This window comes from Hemiscyllium ocellatum (assembly GCF_020745735.1).
Source record: "Hemiscyllium ocellatum isolate sHemOce1 chromosome 15 unlocalized genomic scaffold, sHemOce1.pat.X.cur. SUPER_15_unloc_3, whole genome shotgun sequence".
NCBI lineage: Eukaryota > Metazoa > Chordata > Chondrichthyes > Orectolobiformes > Hemiscylliidae > Hemiscyllium > Hemiscyllium ocellatum.
The window spans coordinates 1,138,683-1,160,929 of NW_026867467.1; the positions used below are offsets into that span (position 1 = coordinate 1,138,683).

Below are 22,247 nucleotides of genomic sequence, written 5' to 3' on the forward strand. Positions count from 1 at the left end.
GGACCAGCGGGGTTCTGTCCTAGTGGCAATTGGAGGGGCAGGTTTCAAGGATGGAGGTGCAGGAAGTGGAGGAGATGCGGTGGAGAGCATCGTCGACCATGTCGGAGGGGAAATTGCGGTCTTTGAAGGAGGCCATTTGGGCAGTTCGATAGTGGAATTGGTCCTCCTGGGAGCAGATGCGGCAGAGGCAAAGGAATTGGGAATATGGGATGGCATTTTTACAGGGGGCAGGGTGGGAGGAGGTGTAATCTAGGTAGCTGTGGGAGTCGGTCGGTTTGTAGTAATTGTCTGTGTTGCATTGGTCACCCGAGATAGAAATGGAGAGGTCTAGGAAGTGGAGGGAGGAGTCTGAGATGGTCCAGGTAAATTTGAGGCTGGGGTGGTACTAGCTCACCAAGCTGGAAATGACTTTGTTTACTGCCCACATTCATGGTACACTCTCTCTTAACATCGCAATGGTGTCACGAACCCACAGAAACCCACAGAAAGCAGAGATGAAGGAAGGTGGCAGAAAAGTGAGAGGCAACGAGAGAGAGAGAGAGAGACACACAGGGAGAGAAATAGGGAGACAGAAGAGGAGAGACAGACACATTGTCAATGCCTATGAGGGAGAGCGAGCTGTGAGGGCTCACTGGGCTGAATACATCCCTAAATGATGAAACAAAATTCAGAGACAGATCTAAAGTCAATGACAATGTGGGGATAGCATTTCAAACCCATGGCCAAAGGAACAATGATGGGAACAATGTCGAGGTGAGTTCTTCCTCTGTACCTAACACCATTCTGTCTCTGTCCTGGGAGTGTTTGATGAGGATGAAGTGGAGGGAGATTTACTCTTATCAATCCCAGGATTGTACCTGCCCTGGATGTATACAGATGGCATTACATATGGCATTACAGAGGCAACATTTCTCTTTGTATAGCTTCAATTTTGGTGGGAGACAGATAAAATGGAGATGTCTGAGTCCTTGAAGTATGAAGCAAGGTCCATTGAACAATCCCTGGATGTTAGACTAACACGGGCCATTCACACACATAGGTCAGCTTCCATCATTTGTACAGAAACCACCCTGAACCCCTCGATTAGATTCCAGTCTGAAACTCACTCCCGCATATCTGGTATTCTTTATACAAACCACCCCGAGATCCTCAATTAGATGTGGACATCATTGCAGTGTTCTGATTTCTGTTCATTAGACAGCCATAATCATTCTCACTCAGTCCCATTTAGTTCCCATTTCTACAAGTAGATTCTATCTCATTTGTTTTCTTTTTGACTGTTTTCATTTCTATCTGCATCCAAATGATATCCAGTGTCACTATTTCCGGTGTTAGTGTCTATAGTTAAAACATCTGACATCGCAATGTCCAGCATTACACTGTCCAGTGTCATAGTCTGATCTCACAGTATCTAGTGATAGTGTCCAGAGTGACAGTGTTGTAACCGGAGTGACAGTGTCAAGCGTTGGAGTGTCTGGACTGACAGTGCCATACAAGGAGTGATAATATCCAGAGTTATTGTGCCCAGAGGTACGGGGTCCGGAGTGACAACGTCCAGAGTTATTGCACCTGGAGGTACAGTGTCCAGAGTGCCACAGGAGAATGAAGCTCAACCAAAACCTGCCTCCCAATCACTGGATTTGCAACACAGTGACGTTCAACCATTCAATGACCCTCAAAATCGTTCAATTGTTCCTAACCATGATCATAAACCCATGTACCCCCCCCCCCAATTCGCACACCAGCAGACAGTTAAGAGATAAACTTGTTTAAAATTTTAATTTGCCAGTTGATAACAGTTTCAATGATAAATAGTAGGCCATCATGAAATCCTTTGATGCTGGGTTGTATTACAGGCATAAGAACTGTACACCATGTTTGAACTTAAAGTCACCAGTCAATGCGAACAAATTCTGAAGACCTGTGGAGACTAATGCTCATTCCTGAAGACTCTCATTCTCATCTCAGACCTTTTAACAAGTTAACAACTGGGGAAATAACTAGACGAAGTCAAACCAAAAAAGAAGACCAGACCAGTCCAGCAACTTCCAAAGAAGCACTTCCTCCAAGCCCAAAATCCAGTCAGAGCGAGATCACTCATGGTTTTTGCGTTCTCTCTCCCCATTCTCTGTGGTTACTTGCCAGGCAGCATTCCTCTTACTGACTGACCCATTCAATATCCATCCAGCTGTCAGTCCCTGAGCAGAACTACATCTCAGTGCTGAATTGTCTGCTGTGTTCAGAGAGCTGTAATTCACCTGCATTATCTTTCCTGGCCAGATCCTAACAGCAAACACCAGTCTTTTGTCTCTCCAGTTTTTTTTTAAAAGAAGAACTAGCCACTGTTCAGAGTTCAGTTCACAGTTCCAAACCAAAATGAGAAAAATAAAAAAAAAAGTGATGGTCACAAAGTGGTCTTGCAGTGTCCAGCTGTACTGTGCTCACTTGTGCACTGTTCCAGTAATGCAGTGCCCACGCGGGCAGTGTTCCAGTAATGCAGTGCCCACGCAGGCAGTGTTCCAGTAATGCAGTGCCCACGCAGGCAGTGTTGAGTATTATTGGTGGATGTGTCCCTGAGAGACTGGGCATAAATAACCCCATCGACCTGTGGCCAACTACTTCAACTCCCCCTCCCACTCCACAATGACACTTCCTACACCACCAAATCCAAGCTATCCATCGACTGGAGGAAGAGCACCTCATCTTCTGCCTTGGGACCCTCAACCACAGGGCATCAACATTGACGTCACTAGTTTCCTAATCTCTCCTCTCCACCCACCTCATCCCAGATCCACCCCTCCAAGTCGGCTCTCTCCTCTTGAACTGTCCATCTTCCTTCCTAACTATATGTTCGATCTTCCCCACTGGCTAATCGCAATCACCCCCCCCCCCTCCACAGCTGGAATAACTGAGTACCTTCCCAGCTACCTTCCCCCAAAAGCCCCACCCTCGCTCTATTTATCTCTCAACCCCCTTATTCCCCCACATTCCTGATGAAGGGCTTATACCTGAAACATTGATTCTCCTGTTCCTTGGATGCTGCCTGACCTGCCGTGCTTTTCCAGCACCGCACATTTTGACTTTCACAGTAACTAATGTTACAGTGCTAAGTCTCACAGTGCCCAGTGTTACAGTGGATAGTATTAAGGTATCCAATCTCCACAGTGCCCAACACTATAGTGCCCAGCCTCACACTGCCTAGTGCTACAGTGGCAATGTTGCAGCATGCAGTTTCACAGTGCCTGGCCTCCACAACAGCCAGGGGTATAGTATACAGTCTCACAGTGCTCAGTCTCTCAGTGTTTCCGATGTCTCACCCACCGCGCCTACCACCATCACCGAGGTTTACTCTGTCCCAACCTCCAACCCAGCCCACGTTTTACCAAGTGTCCTGTTTCGGAGATATTTCTCCATGCACTGTACTGCCGTGTTGTCCATGTTGGGGTCAAACTTATTTGCAAGGAAATATCTCTGATGGACCACCCACTGTAGATCTCCTGCCCCATACACACAAACCAAGTGGCGATACCTTCCCGTGCAGGGAGGGTACAGGGCACCCCTCGCAACGTCACCAGCCTCAAAGGACCACTTTACTGCCCGGCCAAGTGTTCTGGTGGCCCCTTTGGTGTACGGGATTGAGCCGGGTACATTGGGCATTCTGTGCAGGGTATCCCACACATGCTCATCCGGGCTGTAGGTGTCCTCCGACCACTTGAGGAAGGCCTGGATCTCAGCACTGGCAAACACATGGCCGACAAACTCTCTGGTGGCCATGAAGTAGGCACTGCCCACCAAAATGGAGGTGCTGATGTTCGGCTGGTCTTTCAGTTGCGCCGTCAAGACGACTTGGTCGAGGGTATCGTGGTGGTATTGCCAATGTTTCTAAAAGACAAGCGCAAGAGAGAGTGAGAAAATGAGAAAGTAGAAATGATAGCTTTTCAACTTCGCCTATGGATTTTTCCCTCCCCAATTCCTCTGCACTCTCCTTGCCTCCAGCTCCAGCAAGATCCATGCACACTCCTTCTCTCAGTTACTCACCTTACAGTGGAGAACAAGGCCATTCAGCCCCTCAGGCCTTTCGCACTCATATTGCCTAGTGCCAGTCACCTGCCTATTTCCCCATATCCCTGCCTCCCAAACCATCTCCCAATGCTCATTCGCTGAGCCAACATAAAACTCATCCTCAAACTCTCCCAGTGGATCTGGCTCCAAAAATACACTTCAAGCTGTGCCCTCTGGTCATAAAGGTTGAGAGCACCAGAAAAATAGATCCTTCAGCCCATCGTGTCTGCGCTGGCAAAACAGGCTCCTTGCTACTCCAGTCTCATTTTCCAGCACTGGGAACATCGCCTTTCATGTCTCACCAGTGCAATGGAGACACTTTCCTGTGGTCATCAACTCCTGGAGTGGGACTTGAACACAGTGCTTTTGCCTTAGAGAGAAGGACATGGTGTGCAGGGATATAGTTCTTTGAAAGTTGCATTGCAAATAGACAGGGTGGTGAAGTATGTGTTTGATACCTTTACCTTCATTGGTCAGTGCAATAAGTATAGGAGTTGGGATGTAATGTTGCAACTGTAACAGAGATGAATAGAGCTCTGAAAGATAGTGGAATCAAGGGTTATGGGGATAAGGCAGGAACAGGATACTGATTGTGGATGATCAGCCATGATTATAATGAATGGTGGTGCTGGCTCGAAGGGCCGAATGGCCTACTCCAGCACCTATTGTCTATAAGTAGGAGTATCTTTGACTATCTCTGATATGCCTTTGCCATTACCAAGTGTGATCTACTGTCTGTAGAGGACATTGGTGAGGCCACTTTTAAAATACTGCATACAATTCTGGTTGCCCTTCGAAAGAAAGGATGTTGTTAAACTTGAGAGGGTGCAGAAAAGATTTACCAGGATGTTGCCGAGATTGGAGCGGTTGAGCTCCAGTAAGAGGTCGAATAGGCTGGGGCTATTTTCCCTGGAGTGTCGGATACTGAGGGGTATCCTTACAGAAGTTCATAAAATCAGGAGGGGCATGGATAGATGTTGAAATGATCAGCCGGATGATAGTACACCTCACACAGCTTTCTTTACCACATACATGCAAGAAGACTCAACCAGCCTTGCCTGGAGAGTCTGAAACAGGCAGTTGCAATCACACTTTTACACACAAATCAGCGTTCCCTTTTCATGCATTACATTTTGATTTCAAGCCTTAGCAACGCAACTGATCAATCAGATCCTGATCTAGGTACATGATGTTTAGCATTAGATCATTGACCTTAAACTTCTACATAACCTGTTGAGTGTTGTTTTGGTCTTCCTGTCTTCTCACTTAACTGGAGCCAGTTTCAGTAAGCTAGCTAGCTTGCATACGTGCTTGGCTACACTTTTCTGTTGCTGCTCAGAATTGTTTAGCTGACCTCCTTTTCTGTTCTTGCCCCATTTTGATTCCTTCCACGTCGGCTGTATAGCCAAAGGTCTTTTCCCAAGGGTGGGTGAGTCCAAAACTAGAAGCATAGGTTTAAGGTGAGAGGGGAAAGACCTGAGAGGTTACTTTTTCACGCAGTGGATGATGTGTGCCTGGAATGAGCTACCAAGAGGTGGTGGAGGCGGCTGGTACAATGACAATATTTAAAAGGCATCTAGATGTGGACATGAATAGGAATAGGTTAGAGAGATATGTGCCAAAGGCTGGCAAATGGGACTAGGTCAGATTGGGATGACTGGTCAGTGCAGACAGGTTGAACTGAAGGGTCGGTTCCATACTGTATGATGCTATGACTCCATGCTCTCTGGTTATTGAGGTTTAGAGCACCAAAATAATAAGTTGCCCTTCAGCCCATTGTGTCTGCACTGGTCAAAAAGACAAGCTCCGAGCTATTCTCATCCCATTTTGCAGCACTTGGCCCATACCCTTGGGTGTCTCACAATAGCAATGAAGACACCTTCAGCTCCTGGAGTAGGACTTGAAGCCAAAGCTCCTCCCGCAGTGTGCAGGACACCACACAATATGTTCTCTACAGTATGGAAACAGGCCATTTACCTGGTTGATCCTGCCAGTAGCATATGCTTGTCTCAAAGATTAAGCCATGCATGTCTAAGTACTCAAGGACGGTACAGTGAAACTGCGAATGGCTCATTAAATCAGTTATGGTTCCTTTGATCGCTCCAACTGTTACTTGGATAACTGTGGTAATTCTAGAGCTAATACATGCAAACGAGCGCTGACCCATGCGGGGAGGCGTGTATTTATCAGACCAAAACCAATCCGGGCTTGCCCGGCAGCTTTGGTGACTCTAGATAACCTCGGACAGATTGCACGTCCTTGTGACGGTGACGACTCATTCAAATGTCTGCCCTATCAACTTTTTTCAGCCATGTGCGTAACCTCAACTACGATATGCAGCTCCTGGTCGTCGACCGTGACGGTTTGGAGGTCGCCCTCAAGGTGCTGCCTGTCTTTTACCAGGACCTGATCACTGTCTGGAACATGGTCGAATCGCACCGCGCCTACCCTCCTGCAGGAGTAGCGGCTGTCGTCAGGGAGCCGTTGCTCAGGAATCCGCACCTCCGTGCTCGCAGGTTCGAGTGGCTATTGGAGGGGAAGGCCATGGCGGTGAGGGCGAACAGGGTCGGGGACATGCTGGGTGCCGGGGGCCTGGGCTGGACGTTGCTGCAAGACATAGCGAGCAGGGCAGCGGTAGACGTCCGGTACGTGACCACCGCCATCCGACGCCTTAAAATGGCGGTGCTCGGACCCGACGTAGTGCTCGAGTTGGAGGACGCTGAGGTGTGTGGTGGGATCCCATCCACACTCACCCCAGCCCGGACAGAATTTCACATTGGCCCCAAGGTCCCGTACTTCCCGCGGGAGCCTGTGCCCCACAACCTGAGCCGCCTCCGGAATTTTAATTTTGTTCCTTTCAGGGACGTAAAAAGGCAGGCCCTGTTTAGACTGCTGCTGCACACCGTCCACCTCTTCTCCCTCATCCACCGTCCGGACACGCCTTGGCGTGTCCATTTGCCACCGGGCGGTGGGGATCCCCAGTGGAGGGCTCTCTATGCGGGAGTCCTCCCCCTTTCTCTCGGGGATCTGGGGTGGAGGGTGCTGCATGCAGCGGTTCACGGACTCCCAGCCCAACTGCTTGTTCTGTGGTGCTGTGCAGTCCGTGGACCATGTGTATATTGGGTGTGGGCATTCGCACTCCCTCTTTGATTTCCTCAAAAACTTCCTCCTCTGCTTTTGGTTGCACTTCAGTCCCACGCTCCTGATCTTCGGGCAGCCGGTACGGAGGAGGGAGGGCAGGTCTGAAGACCTCCTCATGGGTCTGCTCCTGGGCCTGGCCAAACTGGCCATAAACAGGTCCAGGCAGCGGGCCGTGGAGGGGGTCGTTAGGGCCGACTGCCTGCCCCTCTTCTGCGGTTACGGTAGAGCCCGGGTGTCCTTGGGGAAGGAGCACGCGGTGTCCACCAACACCCTGGAGTTGTTCAGGGAGAGGTGGGCACCGCAGGGAGTGGAGTGCATCTCCCCCTCCACCTTTATTTTGATTTAGTCCCTGCCCTCCCCTCCACTGTTTTGATCACACAGCATTGCCCTTTGATGTGAAGGGCACTGCTTGTCACAGGCCACACGGGTGTTTCCTTTCTTCCTGGTGGTGGAAATTTAAATAAAGATTTGTGCACTTTGTGTCTTTCACTGTGTCTCACACCTGCACACACACACCATGGGTGCTGGGGAAAAAAATAAGCACTACCGCAGTTAGGCGGTAATGCGGGGTTAAAGAAGAAAACAAAAATGGAAACAGGCCATTTGGCCCAACAAGTCCACACCAATCTTCTGAATAGCAAACCATCCACACCCATTACCCGACCTGATATTTACCCCTGATTAATGCACCCAAACACGATGAACAATTTAGCACGACAAATCTACCTGGCCTGCACATCTTTGTGGATTGTGGCAGGAAACCAGAGCACCCAGAGGAAAGCCATGCATACATGGGGAGAATGTGCAAACTCAACACAGACAGGCGCCCAAGGCTGGAATCGAACCCAGGTCCCTGGCACTGTGAGGCAACAGTGCTAATCACTGAGACACCATGCCACCCCGTCCGCAAGACACTTTATTCACATTGTGTCAAAAGATATCTTTTATCCTCGGTCCTTGTGGCATCATGCATGGGAGATATGGATCCTTGGTTACCAAGGGGAGGATAGATTATCGATGGTATGCAGGAATGTGGATGGTGGAACAGGATCAAAAGGGCCAATGGCCTACTCTTGTTCCTTGTATGTATGGGAGCATACATACAAGTAACTCTTTTTTTTAAAATCCAACTTACATCGGAACTGGCCATCATCTCATACAAATGTAGTTTAGGTTTCATTTGCGTTTCAATTCCTCAGTTATCCTCACCATGCCTCTAACCCAAAATCTTACATCTGCATTCCATTGCGTTTGTACAATCGGTGAGCAGTGAAGTATATTTCCTTGACTTCATTACCGAGTGCTCACCCTATACCCATTGAATAAACCTCACCCCAATCTCCTTTGTTCCAATGGGAGCATCGTTGACCTTTCCAACTGAGCCATCCAACTTAAACCCTGGCACCATTCTGCGAAATCTCCTCTTCTCCCTGTCCTGAGGGCCCTCACATCGTTTTAAAGTCACTGGAAATGACCACAACAATCCAACTGGGGCTAAATCAATTCGACATGCAGCATAACTCAACCATTTATTGGCATCAATGCCTCTATTTATGAAGACTTCTGCTTTTCTACCCTCTTACGGACTCCTCCACCTTCTAATGTTGATGAATGTTTATTGCCAGATCCCTCTAACCCTGTGCACTCTTTACGATTGTGCCATTACATTTCTATTACCTCTCCACATCCTTCTCCCAAAACATATCACCTTACACTCTTCTGTATTCACCTCTGACTGGATGCTGTCTGTTCATTGTGATGACTCTGGACAATTTACATCATCCTCACCATTTGCCAATCCTCCAGGTTTATCATTGCCCTGAATATGGGCGTTTTGCCACATACTCCAAGATTGATATCACTGACATATTGAATAAAAGCAGTCGTCTATTTAGGGCTGAGATGCGGAAACATTTCTTAACTTACAGGATAGTGAAGTTATGGAATTCTGTACCACAGAAAGCTGTGTCATTGAATATATCCAATATATCCAAGAATGCGATTAACAAATATTTAGGTTTCAAAAGCATCAAAGGCATGGGGAGAAAGTGGTAGAGGAGATAGATGCATTGAGATAGAGGATTAGCCATGATCATACAGTATGGTGGGTGTCATGTAGGGCCAAATCATCTTCTCCTGCTCCGGGTCTTGATGTTTATATGTCCCAGCTGTGTGGATTATTCCCACCTACCAACCGACCAACCTCTCGTCTAAAACAAGATCCATGAATCAGGGCTTGTGTTGTCAATTTTGTTGTCCAGCCATTTTTATCTAGTGCCTAGTGAAACACTTCATTGAATCCAGTTCAGACAACATTCTCTGCATTCAAATTATCAGCTGCTTCATCAATGCATGATGCGAGGTTGGAGACTTACCTTTTGAAAACCTGCAGTGGCTTTGCTTCATTAATTTGATCTAAGGCAGGTTGGTGCGAATTGCAGCCATAACTACCAGCATCAATGTCAAGTGCATGATATAAAGTAAACTAGGATCCATGCGGTGTGAGCCTCGGAGACCCAGGTTCAAGTCGCTTCTGCTCCAGAGTTGTGCGATAACATCTTTGAACAGTTTCATCAGTAAATGTAAGACCATTAACAAGTCGGGACAGGAGTCGGCCATTTGGTCCCTCAAGCCAGCTTCACTAGGATCATGGCTGATTCAACATTCCTCACAACCATGTTCTTGCCCTATCCCCGTAACCCTTAATTCCCCACTGACCAAGAATCTATCCATCTGAGCCTTAAATATATACAAGGACAGCTCTCTGTGGCAAGGAATTCCAAAGATTCACAGACTTCTGAGAGAGGAAATTCCACCTCATCTCAGTCTTAAACTGGTGCCCCTTTATTCTGAGACAATACACCCCCTGGTCCTGGACACTCCCATGAGGAGAAACATCCTTTCAGCATTTGTCCTGTCAAGCCTCTTAATCCTGTCCATTTCAATGAGGTCACCTCTCGTTCTTCTAAACTCCAGTGAGTAGAATCCTGTTTAGCCTTTTGTTTTTAAGACAATCCATCCATAATGGGGGCCATCCCACTGAACATTTTCTTAACTTCCTCCCATGAAACAACATGTTTTCTTAAATAAGGTGACCAGAAGTGCTGACAGTACTCCGGATGTGCTCTCACAAGCACCTTGCACAGTTGTAGTAAGATTTCCTGACTTTTATACTCCAACCCCCTTCAAATAAGGGCAAACATTCCACTTCAGTTCTGAAGAAAGATCACCAGACTCAAAACATTGACTCTGTTTTCTCTCCACGAATGCTACCCAACCTGCTGAGCCTCTCCAGAAATTTGTTTTCATCCAATATTCCATTAGTCTTCCCAATTACCTGCTGCCCCCCATGTGCAAGCTTTCCATGTTTCATTCACTAGTTCCCCCAAATCCCTTTGTGTTGCAGCTTTCTGAAGCTTTCTCCATTTAAATAATATTCTATTCTTTTGATTTCCCTTCCAAATGAACAACTTCACATTTTCCCAACATTGCACTCCATTTGCCAACATTTTTGCCAACTTAACCGATCGATATCTGTCTGTAAAGCACATAAGACAACATTTTTTACTGTAACTTGAGATACATGACAGTAATATATCAACAAAGTTTGAGATAATTTGTAGTTCAGGTTGATATTCTCGATGTAGGTTTGTTTGCTGAGTTGGAAGGTTCACTGAAGATGTTGCCTAGTATGGCGACGAAACATCTAAAATGAACCTTCCAGCAAACCTACATCCAGAGTAATATTTCAAGTCAACCTCAGAGTACAACGGGGTCTTGATCAGATGGGCTAATAGGCTGAGGAATGCCAGATGGAGTTTAATGTCGATAAATGTGAGGTGTTCCATTTTGGAAAGGCAAATCAGGGCAGGAATAATACACTTCATGGTGAAGTCTGGGGAGTGATGATGAAACAAGAGATCTTGGAATGCAGTTTCATAGTTTCTTGAAAAGGGAGTCGCAGATAGACAGCGTATTGAAGAAGGTGTTTGCTACGCTTGCCATTCTTGGTCAGTGCATTGTGTGTAGGAGTTGGGAGGTCATGCTGTGGCTGAACAAGACATTGGATTTGGCAACTGCTAGAATACAGCATGGAATTCTAGTCTCCCTGCTATGGGAAGGATGTTGTGAAACTTGAAAAGGTTCAGAAAAGATTTACAACAATGTTGCCAGAGTTGTGTGTGGAAATGCAGGAGATTGGTACTAGATGTGGAATAATTACAGACACGATTGGCTGAATGGCATCCTTCGGCAAGAATTCTTTAATTCTGTGACTGGCGCAGAGGGAGATTAACTTCAAGGTTCATGTTATCAAGAGGGACACCAAAGCCCTTTCCTCAGCTGAGTGGTCAGAAAACTCCCTACTCTTTACTTGAACTAAGGCATAACCTGTCTCCACCAACGTCATAGCAAAAGTCAGCCATTCGTCCCTTCAAGTCTGCTCCACCATTCAAGAAGATCACTGCTCATCTGGTTACAATTTCAATACCACATTTCTATCGGTTGCCCCGGGGTCCTTATCTTTTTTTAAAAAACGGTCAGCTTGCTCACCCTTTCACAACTTCATCAACTCAGCCTTCGCAACTTTGTACAGAAGAGATTTACACAGTGCCACAGCCCTCTCAGGGGAAAATAATTCTGCAAGGCATTTGGTGAGGTCACTTTTGGAGTACTGGGTAAATTTGTGATCGCCCTGCTATTGGAAGGATGTTGTTAAACTACAAAGGATGCAGAATAAATTTACAAAGATGTTGCCAGGACTGCAGGGTTTTAGTTATAAGGAGAGGCTAGATAGGCTAGGACTTTTCTCACTGGAGTATTGGATGTTTATAAAATTGTGTGGGAAATCAATAAAAGTGAATAGCCCCAGGATGGGGGAGTCCAAACTCAGAGGGCATAGGATTAAGGTGAGACCTGAGGGTAGTGCAAATACGGAGCAAGTTGCCAAAAGGAATTGTTGTAGTGGGTACAATTACAAGATTTCACAGACAACATAAATTGGACAAGTGTAGAGGGACATGGACCAAACACAGGATAATGGGACTAGTTTCAATTAGGATACCTGGTTGACATGGATGAGTTGGATGAAAGGGTATTTTTCAGTGCTGTAGGAGTCTGACAATATCTTATTCTACAAAACATCTTGTCAAACCTACAAGAGAAAGCAATGTCCCATCAACCACCTTATGTTCCCTCAGAGAAATTGACACATTTCAAAAAGATTTCTCAGATTTTCAAACTTAAATGTGTTAAGGCCAATTTGTTCAACCTTCCTTCATAAGATAAAGCCTTCATCCCATGAAAAAGGCAGGTGAAACTTGCTGTCAATATAATTATTTTATGTTTTAAATGAGAGAAAAATGTACAGACTGATTCTGATGTGGTCTCTTCAAGGCCTTGTATGGCACTTTCTCCACCCCTCAGGCCTGGAAATGGACTCTACATTTTGAAGAGAAATGCCTGTACTAATGGACTCTGGACTAGAAAGGACTCTGTTTGTTGGTAATTAACTGTCATATGGTTTGTTGGGCTTATCACCTGCACTGTCTTGCATGTCTCTGGGTCTGGTAGGTCTTACTGTGAGCTGGGAGGCTTATAGGTCATCCTGAAAGCTGTCACCTCGAGAGCTGGAGGGCAGGTAGGCCATCCTGTGAACCTGAAGGTTGGTAGGCTGTCCCGGGTAGGCGGGTAGACCACCCTGATGACAGTCTCCCCGAGAGCTAGATGGTGGGTAAACCTGTCTTGTGTGTCATGTGTGTCCCTTGGTCTGGCAGGCTTTACTGTGAGCTGGGACGTTCATGGATCGTCCTGAAAGCTGTCACCCCAAGAACCAGAGGGTGGGTAGGCCACCTTGATGCCAGTTGCCCCTAGAGCCAGTAGGTGGGTAGGCCATTCTGAGCGCTGTCGTCCTGAGAAAGGGTAATCTGGATGTGCTGTCCTAGAGGTGGTCGGAAGGTGTCTCAAAGCAGTCAAGAGCCAGAAGGCGCATAGGGGCCTGAAACGTCAATTGCCCTTCTGCTCTGTTTGCAGCTCCACTCTCCAACTCTTCTATATTCCTTTGTACATTCTGAACCTCCCTCCATGCAACTGAACAGTTTTAACAACCCTGTCTCTCTTTGTAGGAGACAGGAGTGAAGGACTGGAGGGGAGAGAGAAATGATGGAGAGAGGGAGGATGGAAAACACTTGGATGAAGAGAGGCCCAGCAGACAGGAAGGCGGTTACCTTTTTGAACCCTGGCGCAGGATCTGACTCAATCACATTGGAGCCGTTCAGAGCTCTGAGGCTGCGGACTATCTCCCAGTTGGTCTTCAGGGGGACGTCTTGGCCACATACATTGATGAAGTACCTCCAGGGGACAGGGCTCTCCAGCAGCTCCTTCATGCAGTTGAGATCCGCCTGAACTCTGCTCCAGCCAGCATAGGTGACCCACTCCAGCTTGGCTGCGACAAAGACATTGTGGAAACACGAAGCGATGGCCTGAACGGCCGCATGAAATGGACTCGGGGATTTGCGGTCCACATGGATACAGTAGACATTCTGTGGGGCGTAAATGCTCCGTAGAAGCCTCTTGAACATCTCAATGCTCTGGTGGATGACCATGGAGTAAGCCAAGGGGAAGTGTTCCTCCTCAGGGCTCAGGGGGACAGTGATATACTTGCGGGCCCTCACAAACGATCTGCAATTTCGGGTCATGTTCAGGCTTGGTGCTTGAGGGAGACAGTAATAGAGTTGAGGAGGGCCCTTTCCAACTCCTGCCTGTCCCCCTGGATGATGTGCCAACAGGTGGAGTTCTCCTCGACCAACAGGAGGTGTTCCTGCATTGGACTGGTGCCTGGTTTCACCAGCCTGAGAGTCAGCCTGCCCCCTCCTCTTTGGACCAGCAGCCATTGGCACAACAAGACCACCCTGAACACACATAGCACTGATCTGAGGCATGAACAGTGGGCACAATGCTGGCTCAGCTTGGGCATGGCACTTTCCAGAGGGCAGTGTCCCCAGCCTATAGGCAATAGGTAAATGCAGAATGGATGCCTTCTGTGCTGGGCAGCATTGCCTCCACCAGGCCTTGGGGAAGGAGTGATTGCAATTTGCTGGAGAGGTCGCCCCAGCCAGTCCTCTCTCCTTGTGAGACTCTTGTCTTCCCTTTTCCCCAAGATTCAACGAATGGCTCCGACTTTCACTCCCTCTCCCCCCAGAACTGCTCTCCCTCTGGAATTCCTCTCCCACTTTAACACCTCTCCCTCTTTCCGTTACCTCTTTGTAACCCCTCCCCCTCTATAACCCCTCTCCCTTTGTAATCCCTCTCCTCCACTAACTCATCCCTCTCCCTCAGTAACTCCTCTCCTCCCTCTCTCGATAACTCTCTCTTTCTCTGGGTAACTCCTCTCTGCCTCTCTCTGTAACTTCTCCCTCTCCCTCTGTAACTCTCTCTCGGTAACTCCTCCTGCCCTCCTCTGGATGAAACCCAGCCAATGTTCCGTTGTTTCTCTGTCGGAGTCCAGGCTCCTCTTGTTGCCTGCTTGCTTGGCTACAGGCATTTCCTTCCCCGGTCTCCGCTTCTCTCCGGTCATTCCTGGACCGGTGTTGCCCGGGTGAAGTAAACGAGAGGATCGCGATGGTGAGCAGTCTGGATCGGAGAACCTACCACCAGAGAGAACACAGAGCCAGTCAAGCCCAATAAACCACGCCCCAGCCTGGACTGAGATACTCTTTCAGGAAGGAACCTGCCATTGAGCCCACAACAATGTGGGAGGGGTATCCCTTGGATGAAGAGAGGGTCAGGAGACTGGAAGGTGGTTACCTGTTTGTCCTGTGACTCTTAACTGCCCTCTGGGCAATTAGGGATGGCCAATAAATACTGGCCTAGCCAACGATGCCCCCATCCCATGAATTTATTTGAAAAAAAGTGACAATAGTAAATCAAACTTCACCACCATCTCTCTCTCTCTCTCGCTCTCTCTCTCTCTCTCATGCGAAATTGGAATGATGGTGATTTGACCATTCATAATAAAGCTGTGAATCTGAGCACAGCAAGTTGATATGAATCCAAAAAAACAATTCCCCTGGCTGAGAGTGGCTCAGAGGTTAGCATTGATAGAGCATCGTGCCAGGGACCAGAGTTTGATTCCAGCCTTGGGTGGCTGTGTGTAGTTTTGCATGTTGTCTGCTTGGGTACCCTTCGGGTGCTCTGATTTCAAAGATGTTCAAGTTAGGTGGATTGGCCATGCTGAATTGCCCATAATGTCCAGGGATGTGCAGGCTGGGTGGGTTACCATAGCCACACACACACGCAGACAGCAGAACACTCCTGCAGGTTTAGGCAATGCTCAATCTAATGCAACATCCTGGTGGATCTCCTTTGCCCCCCCCCCCCCCCTCCAGTACAATTACATCCTTCCTATAATGCGCTGACCAGAACCGCACACAGTACTCCAGCTGTGGTCTCATCAAAATCCTGTAAAACTCCAACATGACACCTCCCTGCTCATGTATTCAGTGGCTTTGATCCTTCTTAATTCCCTTACCTGCCTATCCTACTGCCTTCACGGATGGCTGGACACACAAACCAGGATCCGTCTAATCTTCTGTGCTTGCCAGGGTCCTCCTATTTAACATGTACTCCCTTGCCATGTTAGTCCTCTGGAAATGCATGTCACAGAAATTTGGACATTCAGTAGCACAGAATCAAGAAAAAAAAACGACTGGCATCAAGAGCTGGCATCTTTTAAACATTGTAACTGTGCTCACATACATTACTTCATCTGGAAGGTCATTCCATCACAAACCACTCTGGGGAAAAGAGTTGCTCCTCAATCTTTAAATCTTTTTCCTCTGACCTTACAAACATGGCCCTGAGTCTGAACTCCCTCACACTAGGGAAAAGACCCTTGTCATTCACCTTATCAATCACTGTCATGATTTTATAAACCTCAACAAGGTCACCCCTCAATTTCCTATGCTGCAGTGAACAACACGTACAGTTCTGATATGGATCCTTTAGAGAGGGGACAGAAAATGTTTACCAGGACGTTGCCTGGAATGGGGGATTTTACCTGTGAAGAAAGATTGGATAGACTGGGTTTGTTTTCACTAGAATGCAGGAGGTTGAGGGGTGACCTTATAGAAGTTTATAAGATTGTGAATGGCATGGATAGGGTGGAAAGTATGAGGCCTTTTCTCAGGGTGGAAGAGTCAGTTACTCGGGGACACAGGTTCAAGGTGCAGGGGTCAGGGGGTGTTTAAAAGAGATAAGTGAAGCATGTTTATCATGGAAAGGGTGGCGAGTTCATGGAACACGCTGCCAGAACAGACAATGGAAGCAGATACAATTGTAATTTTCAAGAAGCATCCAGCAGCAGGCATGAATAGGAAGGGAACAGGGGAATACGGATCCTGTAAGTGAAGACAGTTTTAATATGGAAGGCAAAATGTGTCAGTGCAGGCTTGGAGTGTTGAAGAGCCTGTTCCTGTGCTGTAATGTTCTTTGTAAAATGTCCCCAGCCTCTCCAGTCTATTTTTATATATCTCAAACCCTGCACTCCTGGCAACGTCCTGGTAAATCTTTTCTGAACCATCTCCAATTTAATAATATCCTTCCTACAGCAGCGTAAGCAGAACAGGACTTCCAGAACTGGCCTTACCAACTTCCTGACCAACCTCAGCACGCCATCCCAACTCCAATATTCAGAGAGCTGAACAATGAAGGTCATCACACTCCAGCAGGTATTGTTTCACCCTGTGGGACACTGATGGGAAACATCTTGGCTCTTTGACTGATTCGACCAAGTCTCATTTCCTACTGTTCCTGTGTATCCCTCAGATTAGGAATGTAATGTGCATTCCCATGGCAACATCACAATGACAGACTTGTTTGTGGATTTACATGAAGTGGGCATCACTGACTGGGACAGCCTTGTTACCCATCCCCCTAATCTCTCCGGCATAAATGATAAGGAACTCTCCTCTTTAACCCCACTGTGTTTTAAGAACCCTAACCACAAATGCAAAGTCACATGGGAGAGAGTCCCAGGATTCTGTCCCAGAAAAACTGAAGGAAGGATGATTAATTTCAAAGTTGGGATTAAGGGTGAAGTGGAGAGTAACTGCAGAAGGAGTAGTGTTGCATCATATTGCTGGCCTTGTCTTCAAGGTGAAATTGATGTTGGGATTACAAGGTGCTGTTGAGGGACCCTTCCTGAATTACTCTAGTAAATCCACAACAGGTATAACATTGTTTCCAGGAAAAAATGGACAGGATTCATCAGAGAAGGGAAATGCAAACTGCTCAAAGTCTTATGAGATGATAACATGGAGGGCCCAAGCAGCTGAAGGCCGGTGGAGTGATGGAATTAGGGGATGGTCAAGAGGCTGGGATCGTAGGAGGGCTGACATCATGGAGTGAGAATGAGCATTGATGTTACAGCTAAGACAGGGTTATTGGGACTGGAGGAGGTTTCAGAGATAGGGTGGGGTGTAGGGGGTGGAGGAGGTTCTGGAAATAGGGAAGGTGTCAGGGCTGGATGAAGTTACAGAGATAGGGAGGAATGTACTGGGTGGAGGGGGTTACAGAGTCATAGAGATGTACAATGCAGAAACAGTCCCATCAATCCAACTCATCTGTGCTGACCAGTTCTCCTAACCTCATCTTGACTCAATTGCCCTCACTTGACCCATATCCCTCTGCACCTTTCCTCGTCATATGCCAATCCAAATGCCCTTTGAATGCTATAATTCTACCAGCCTCCACCACTTCCTCTGGCAGCTCATTCCATACATGCACCACTCCTCAGCCCATTGGCCCATCTCATCAAGATCCTGTTGTACTCTGAGATAACCTTCTTTGCCATCCACTGCACCTCCAGTTTTGGTGTCATCTGTAAAGTTACTAACTTATCCCCTATGTTCACATCCAAATCATTATATAAATGATGAAAAGCAGTGCACCCAGCACCGATCCCTGTGGCACACCACTGTCACAGGCCTCGAGTCTGAAAAGCAACTCTCCGCCACCGCCCTCTGTCTTTTACCTTAAAAGTCAGTTCTGCATCCAAGTGGCTAGTTCTGCTTGTGCTCCATGAGATCTAATCTTGCTAACCAGTTTACCATGGGGATCCTTGTCGAACGCCACACTGAAGTCCACATGGAATGCGTCTACCGCTCTGCCCTCATCAATCCTCTTTGTTACTTCTCTGAACCAACACAGTCAAGTTAGTGAGACATGATTTCCCACACACAAAGCCATGTTGACTATTCCTACTCAGTCCTCACCTTTCCAAATACATGTAAATCCTGTCCGTCAGGATTCCCTCTAACAACTTGCCTGCCACCAATGTCAGGCTTACTGGTCTGTAGCTTCTCTCAGCTTTAAAACATCACCTTTTCATTCTGAGGCTATGTCCTCTGGTTCTCATCTCTCCTGCTTGTGGAAACACCTTTCCATATCCAGTCTACCACGGGGTCTCAGTATTCTGTAAGTTTCAATCAGATCTCCCTTACTCTTCTGAACTCCATTGCATCCAGACACAGAGTCCTCAACCGCTCCACAAGTGACAAGCCTTTCATTCCTGGGATCATTCTTATAAAATGCCTCAGGAATGCTCTTAACTTACTAGTGAGAGATGACATTACACTGAATTACATATTTTGACTGCAGGCTATAAAACCACCGAACTTTAGCAGCAAGCTATGTTAGTGTCCCTTTTTCACTGACTGCTGCTATCTCCTCAACAGTTTGAAGGGTCTATGATGTGGAGATACTAGACAGTACAAACTGAGCATACACATCTCTCTGTGATGAGAACAACCCACGGTCTACTCAGACTATGTGGACTTTACCTTTACCTTCACCAAGCATACATTAATATGATTAAAAACACATTTACTCAACAACAGGAATGTTGGATGATGATTACAAAAATAACTTGGTCAACATATATTTTGCCCGAACCATGGTTGCTACCATATAACCAAAAACAATTATACATGAGGAAGTCTAAACCCAGTTTATTCATCCTAGACACGTGTTGCAATTCAGTTCTTTCTGTTTTCTTGTCTTTGACAGTGCATTACCCTCTAATGTAGGTATGTCTGCTCTCATCTATGTTCACCCTGTTCAATGTCCTTGTCTTTATCTTCACTCTCAGAAGATTACTGCTGGTCCCCTATTTCCTCTGCTGACAGTCCACACCCTGTTTGTCAACTGCACTTGAGAAAGGCATCGTGCCCCATTTCTGATCTTTACTACAATGCCCCACTGGAGCTTCCAACTCATCTTGAAGTGGTTGAGTTATGATTGTTCAACTATGGCCCTGGTGGAAGCATGGGCAGTGTTATATCTTCATTTTGCCATTGCCTCAGGGAGGCACTAGCATCTTGATAACATTCATAGACCCTTATTTCAAGGAGATTGGAGTGTAAGAGTAGGGAAGACTTACTGGTGAGACCACATAGAGTCATACAACACGGAAACAGACCCTCCGGTCCAACAAAGCCTTGCCGAATATTATCCCAAACTAAACTAGTTCCACCTGCCCGCTCCTGGCCCATAGCCCTCCAAGCCTTTCCCACTCATGTACTTATCCAAATGCCTTTTAAACCTTATAATTGTACCCACATCCTCCCTTTTCTCAGGAAGTTCATTCCACATGCAAACCACCCTATGCACAAAGAAAGTTCCTCATCTTTTTAAAATCTCTTTCCTCTCTGTTTAAAAATGTGCCCCCTAGTCTTGAAATGCCCACCCTTGGGAAAAGACAACTAGCATTAACTCTATCCATACCCATCATTCTTTTATAAACTTCTATCAGTCTTGAGTAATGTGGGCAGTTTTGGTCCCTTTGTTTGGGGAAGTTTCATTGGAGGCAGTTGAGAGAATACTAGGCTAATCCCCAGTGAGCAGGGATTGTCTAAATAGCAAATGCTAAACAGGTTGGGACTCTACTCACTGGAACTTAGAAGAATGATCTAACTGAAAAATATGGGATTATTAAGGGATTTTACAGGGAAAATGCTGAGAGGCGGTTTCTCGTCATAGGGGAGTCTAGGACCAGAAAGCATGGTCTCAGAATCAAGGGGTGCCAGTTTAAGACTGAAATGAGGAAGAATTTCTTCTCTGAGTCTTTGGAAGTCCTTGTCACAGTGTCCCTGTGGGGGCAGAGTCGTTGGTATATTTAAGGCTGAGATGGATAGATTCTTGATCAGTCTGGGAATCAAGGTTTCCAACAAAAGCATAGGAAGGTGAAAGTGAGGAATGTTGGATCAGTCACGATCTATTGAATGGTGGAGCAGGATCAAGAGCTTAAGGACCTACTCCTGTTCCTGTTTCTTATGGCATTATTGTCATGTGGTCATCCTGAGCACTAACCTACTGTTCTGTAAATCATGGTGATGAATACTACCACAATTGATGGTGAAATATGAATTCAATAAAATCTGGATTTAAACACTAGCCTATGATGACCATATAACCATTGTTGATTCTCAGATTACAGGTTTATTAGTGAAACTCCAGAACCATGGCAATTACGTTGGCTCTTAACTGACATCTGAAATAGTCAAGTAAGACACTCAGTTCAAAGGTAATAATAGATGGAAAACAAATGGCAGCCGTACCAGAAAAGCCACATCTCAGGAAAGAATAACAAGAAAAGAAAAACATGTTATGAACCAAATTTAGAGAATTTTTCATTTAATTCCCTGCAGTTCTTCTTCTGTGGCCCAAGGTCTTTGGAAGGAGGCAGGATCTCGGGACTTGTCTTCTACATCAACATCATGGCAGCTCCAAGACAGTCTGAAACAATCCTCCAAACTCTGGCATCGATGGTTAAACATCGATAAGTTAAACATTGTGGAAGTGACAAAACCTTTCCACTCTGCAGGTTTGTGATAGGGCAGTCTGAAAGCAATATGGGTACAGGCTATGTCACCCTACAGCTGGGGGAAGGAAGTGATGGCAGAGAATCCCACTGCCCAGGTTGCTTGGCTCTCCTTGTTATGGGTGAATGATGTAAAACAAGTGTAATCTGGAGAAAGAGGCATCAGTGACAGCTTGGATGCATTTGCAGGTCACCTCAACTAGGAGATGCTACAAAAGACCCGATGTAAAATGTGTGTGTGTGTGTAAAGTATATGGGAACTGATTTGATTCCACGGAGTCTGGCTCAGCTACTGCTGGCATGTACTGGACTGCGGCCTACCTCTTGCCCATTGAGCATCTCAGCAGGAATTCATCTTTTTCTGCTGGTGGTAATGGCATCAAGGCTGCGACATCTGCCATGTCCATCTTGCCCTCAGAGGTTTCTTGGACACTGGGAGGACAGGGAGAACCCACAGTTTCTGGCAGCCTGTTGGATGTTCCGAGTGGCTGGGTATGTTTTCTTCCTGCCCCACTTTTGATGTTATAGCTATTAGTTGACACAAATCCTGAATCAGGATCACCTCTCTGCCTTGAGAAGTGTACATCATTCGACCATGCCTCTTACGCATGCATGGTAATTCCAATTGTTGTAACAGCAAATTTTGTCTCCTGGACTAACCTGCCTCTTTCGTATAGAAATGTCTTCCGGCCAGCATTGGTGTTCATGACACTTTTTCACACACTGCACAAGGTGGAAGAACATCAGATTTAATCTGGAGTGGAGTCTTCTCTGCATTACCAGTGCTTCTGTTCATGTATTTGTGTGAGTGCTGGTTCTATAATCAATCACAAATTGGGACACTTGGGTATTGACTAAAGTTGCAGGCTGTATCTTTAAACTTTGTTTCAATGTTTGGACTGCTCTTTCCCCCAGACTATCAGACAACAGATGCAGCTGTCCTTACATGCTGAATATCATTCCACTTTAGGAAAGACAAAAGGCTCCCTCCTGCTAAATGATGGCCTGCTACTTGTGCCCAGCATGTCCAGTTTCTGTGTATTGTAAAAGATCCTCACAACTTTTCAATTGTCATCCCCACATTTGACAAATGCACGACATGCACATCCAACCACATTGTGTGTACACAATGATTAAATGGATAACCACAATGAAAGCACTGGCACAG

The 22,247-nt window shown here is 46.6% G+C and overlaps 1 pseudogene; it reads right to left on the reverse strand.

Moving 5' to 3' along the window:
• Positions 1 to 3,345: 3,345 nt before the first annotated feature.
• On the reverse strand, positions 3,346 to 21,486 carry LOC132806816 (beta-1,3-galactosyl-O-glycosyl-glycoprotein beta-1,6-N-acetylglucosaminyltransferase-like; annotated as a pseudogene).
• Between the last annotated feature and the right edge of the window lie 761 nt (positions 21,487 to 22,247).